At 39.1% G+C, this 5,617-nt stretch overlaps 1 pseudogene; it reads right to left on the reverse strand.

Moving 5' to 3' along the window:
- Positions 1–4,714: 4,714 nt before the first annotated feature.
- Positions 4,715–5,242, reverse strand: LOC119490606 (annotated as a pseudogene).
- Positions 5,243–5,617: the final 375 nt, after the last annotated feature.

Genomic DNA, 5,617 nt, shown 5'->3' on the forward strand with positions numbered 1-5,617 from the left:
CTCTTCCTCACTTGCTCTGAGCGTTACTCGTTATTCTCCGTCACTAGTTCTGAGCGTAGCATATTCATGCGGATGTGTTTACATTTCAGTCAGTATACATACAAAAAGCAAGAACAACGTTGTGATAGCACGCAAAATGACTAAAGAAATTGGCGTGTCTTTCATACGGCATTTAGTGAGACAAGAATGGTCCCAGACTTTTCATATATTTCTCTAACATGTTCAACGTAACGATAGAGCTACGACAACAGAGACACTCCATGAAGGGACGGTGGAGACATGCTTGTTCACTGTAACATGTGATCATCAGAAAATGTCCTAATTGATGACCCAGTGATGTAAAAGTAAAGTCATACTTTACCAATTATTAATACAAACAATCAACAAATGACTCCCATTTATATAGGAATATGAACACATTATAAACAAAAATAACAGACCTTCATTTGATTTCAACACAGGGCCACTCTATAAAACAGGACCAGGTGATTGAAGGAATCATTTGACATTTCGGGAAACACCCTTATTCACTTTATTGTTAAGAGTTAGATGAGATGATTGATACCACTCTCAAGTCTGTTCATTACCTATGAAGTAAGAGCCAGGAGTTGATTAGCGTAGCTTAGCATAAGGATTAGAATCACTGTTGAATCCTTCAATCAGCAAGCTCTAAACCTCTAATTAAATTACCAAAAGTCAAATTACAGTTGGTAATACAGCGTTGGTAATATGGATGGATCCTCTCATACAATGTTACAAGTCTTAAATGACAAAATGAAGAGTGCAATCACTCAAAAATGCTACATAACTACTTTGGAAATGCTTTAAAATACTTTTAAAATGCCAATATTGTTGTTACGATGTTATTGAAAAACATCCTTTTTTATCACAACTTTTTATTACATTGTTGGCAATATATGGCTGATATTCACAGCACCCACTAATTGCAGAAAAAAAGGTGCATTCTTCAAAGACTTTGAAAACATCACACTGAAAAAGACCCAGACAGACAGGCTCAGTGAAAGCAAATGAGGTTAACAGCCGCTCCCCACCTCAGCAGTGAGAACTGACTAGGAAAAACATTATTTTCATACATATTTTACAGTATCAGGTACAAGTTTAGGTGTCTTATATGGTGTCACACCTGTCCTGTGATAGAACACGATAAGGCAGATTAAACTTGTTTTGACCTCATGTGCAGGGTAATGAACACTTGTTTTACACATTACAGCTTCTCAGCGATGGATCGCTGAGGTCTGATGAAAAAGGAATTTCTATTTCCAAGAAAAATCCTTTCATTTTTCTCCAAATATGTAAACACTTATTAAAATATTCATTGATTTACATGCAACGTCCAATCTGCCCCATCGAGACTAAGCCACGCTGTCAGTTCAAAGAGATGCAAAGATAGATCACACATTATGATTTACAAACGCACTACTGAAAGGTGAAGGATATATGTCACTCATCACGATAAAGGAGGGTGGAATTCCCAGGAAGACATCATTTCTGATACGTTCGTAGAGCCTCTATAGGCAGGAAACACTAACCCACATCCTCAAATGAGGTCGGCTTGTTAATACTGTGTAAACGTTGCGAAGCACCAGGAATATCTTTACATGAGTAGATTCATCCCATGGGCTGAGCTGTGACAAAAGCAAAGCTAATAATATGGGACAACTTCAACTAATTACACATTTGAAATAATATTTTCTCATTGTTGCATATCTTATCTTATATTGTACTTATAACACAGTTTTTCTGAAGATGTTTACTTAGGTCTTACTGTACCTATTCAACTCAATGCATTTTAGTTCACGTTACATGGTTTCATACTTCATGTATCATTATCATCTACTCTTAAAATGCCACAAACACTCCTGCACCAGAGTTGTAATGTCTCAGAAGTTTACTGCAACATGTGCAACTTTTGGTAGGCTTAACCAGTGCATCAGTTATGCTGTTCTCTGCCTTATCTAATCTACACATACATTTAAACATAAGGTTCCTTATCACTGCCTTACCTGTTGGTGCATTTATGTTGATAAATGACTTGCATTATAAATCTTGTCGAACACAATAACATCCGACTGTACGTCTCTGCATACTGCTCCTTTTCATACCAAAGATGAGCAGTATGGGGCTACAGCAAGGTCTGAACAAGATAACCTATAAGTGTAAGTACATGATTTTTGACATTATCAATCTCAATATATTTGACCTCACTTTCCACTTTTCCACTTATGTTCAGAAATATGAATAAAATGTCCTATTTGCTAAACCCCTTGCCCAAACGGCAATCATTCATAGCATAGTCATAGCTTAGCAACCGCAACGAGGCACACCAGATCTGTTAAGCTTTAGATTCTCTACATGCTAAAGCAACGTCCAGAGGGCTCTTGTAAAGCCCCCCACACATGATCAGCGGTAAAATCGCTCTGCGCTGGCTGTGCCATGGCTTTCCCATGGGGAGAAATTGGCACGAGCACTGCGCTCAAAGTTAAAATTATTTCAACTTTGACCTTGGTTGCCGCTGATCTTTCAAAGCGCGACGGGACGGCAGTAACCGCCATATCAGCGCAGTGCAAAGCGGCGGCAATTAGCTAGCCAGTGGGACACACTCACAGCTTCCATTCACATGATGGTATCATATGAAATACTCCATTATCGGTATGACTTTAAGGGTACTGGTATTGGTATTCGTATCGTAATTCTTTAAACAATACCCAGCCCTAGGCCTTGGTAATTACATTACTCTTTTGGGGATTAAATCTGATAAAATATTGGAGGCTCAACAGCTGTTCAAGACCAGCACTGCTGGGATAACACTTAAACAAATCTGCAAACATGCAATTATTAATTTTGAGATTAAACAAAAACACAACCTGATTTACAAGTGTTCAAGTGCCTAGACAATTTATCTACATGCAAGTTGAACTAGAGAGGAGGTGCAATCCTACCTAATCCCATTACTGACATAAATGGATACGGCAGTATAGTCAGGGAGAATAGCATGAATTAGAAACACAGTAAAACTAGCTAATACATTTAAAAAAAAAAAAAAAAGCATGTTTGAGATGTTTAATGCGACGTGATCAGTTCCACATTCCTTACTATAATTGCCATGAATCTTTAAACTACATGACAGCTTTAGATACTTCATTAATCTCGCCCTCAGCGAAATCAACACCATCACTACTGCTACTCATAATTCTGACTTCTTTCCAAAAATTCTTTGGAAGTTTACTTTGCAATGCTTTTCTGGCAAGCAAGTCAGCCCTCACAGTCCTCTCATTTCATTTAATGAAGTCAAGATCACATTTAAATCTCACACTGGCTCATTTTTAAGCCCACAAAAGAGCTCATGCTTAACTTCTCCAGCCTCAACCTACTATACAATGGGTCTCTCATGATGTTCATTCCAGACAGGATTAACATTAAATACTTTGTTCTTACACTTAGAAATGGGTTCACCTGCCAGACAGTTCACAGTAGTGCCATAGTCCTTTTAGCCTATGTTTTTAATTTTTACATCTCTACCGAGGGTAGAAGATAAAGGCTATATTATCCAAAAGTAGCTCAGGTTTTCTGGCATACCTAACAATATCATGCTGAAATTGTTACTTTCAGTACATAAAGCAGGAAAGGTCACAACATTTACAATCATAGCAGCAGATATATGGTTTGTAACTGTTATCCTGTAATAGATCTCCAAACGTAAAGCACGCATTTGATCTACAGACAGAGTGACACACAGTGAGGTCCAGTCTATAATATATACAAACCTTTTTATATGCACCAATATTCTAGTTGGATATTATCCTTATCCTTTCAAAAATGTTAAATTTCAAACAAAACATTACTGTCTGAATTGCTGTGTGATGATTCATGACATAAACTCAGGCTGAATGATTGTCCACAATGAATGACACTTTAATCTATTTTCTTTCAAAGCAAAAAAAAGAACAGAAAAGAAAAGAAAGAAGCAACCCGAGTTGACTACCCAACCGATTCCCCCTCACAATCCTGCCGGAGATACACAGCACATATTACATTGAGAGGATTAGTTTGACAGACAGCAAACATAAACACATCTTTAACACATAGTCAAGATAGTCCCATTTAACATTTAATCCAGACTACCAGGGCCATCCTGGAAAAACAACGATTCCTGATTTCTGGTTGTTTTTTCTGTTTTATGTCAATCTTGCAGCTACAATTAAATATAAATGCATTGTAAATTAAAACACTATGTAAAACGTTACAACTCAGAGTAAGTAATGGGTGGTACATCACACACGGTCAGTCATAATTATCCATTATAGTGATGTTGTAGCCTGCCATATTTAATTTATTAACGGCCCTACGAAACACTTTTCTCAGCTCCTTAATATGAGCAAAGGGGTCCATATGAACATATGATTTTCTGCCATGGTTTGGGGTTTTTCACAAGTTATTTCTGTCTTCGTTGTTTGCTCTTCTCACTAGTTTCATGGGAGAGAGGATCCGGCCGAAAAAAGGGGATAACATGTACCTCCATGCACCAATCAGTACGAAGCAATAATTAAAGTTACTACAAGGAAATTTCATTCTGTGTTGATTTTGGCGGCCTCTGTGGACAAAAGTGGTTGTGTTTCCATGATCACCTAGTGTCGTAAAGATCTGCAGCTACCAGACTCCCTTTAGAAAAGCCCTAATTTTACTGCAGCAGGATCTAACAATCTGCCCCACTCAGTCTTGGATCTGGGTCTGCAGTGCCACCCTTCGTCTCCAGCGGGCCAAGCAATACGGCCTAGGCCTCCAACAGCGTGGTGTCGGTGTTGGCTCCCAGGAAGCTCAGGGCTCCAGGTCCTGCAGCCGCAAACGAACCCTGCTGCCGCTTCTCTTCGTCCGCTGGGCACATGCAGTGGCACTTCCAGCCAAATTTGATGTACAGGTCGCCCTGGACCACGGGGAGGATCCTTTCGACCACCACCTTGTCTTTGGCCGGTCTCATCTGGATCAGCAGGGACCGGCGGAGCAGCGAGGCAAAGCTCTGCTCCCGGCCAGAGAAGCTGCTGTTGCCTGGCACGGAGCTCTTCGTCCCCAGGTTGAAGGCAGCAGCGACCAGCCCGCCGCATACAGAACCAGATGCGGCTTTGGAGGCCCCGCTGAAATCGGAACTGAAGGAGTTTCTGGCGAACGTGCATGTTGTAAATCGTTTTGTCTGATTTCGCGGAGAATTGTACCTGATGACAGGCATTAAGAATAACTATATGAAAGCCAATCTTATCGCTGATGGTCTTGCTTACTTACGTAGGTCATATAGAGGCATCAGTATTAAATTGAGACTGTTTCAGAACCACTTAAAAATCCATGATTTTTTGCTTCTTTCATCTTTTTTGCTTGTTTATTGATGATTATTTTTTTATGATGATAATTAATTGATAATAAAAATAAATAACACTTACGGATGTTTTTTCTTGCTTATTTAGTCACAAATACTTTTTGACAAAGGGCTTTAAGACATTGATCCTTACTTTGATAGGATTCCATATAGATATGGATAACAATCAATTTCCTGTTGTTAATCTGAATGCCTACAATCTTAAACCATTGATTATTGGATCATACTTAG

Source organism: Sebastes umbrosus, chromosome 6 (assembly GCF_015220745.1).
Source record: "Sebastes umbrosus isolate fSebUmb1 chromosome 6, fSebUmb1.pri, whole genome shotgun sequence".
NCBI classification, from domain to species: Eukaryota; Metazoa; Chordata; class Actinopteri; order Perciformes; family Sebastidae; genus Sebastes; species Sebastes umbrosus.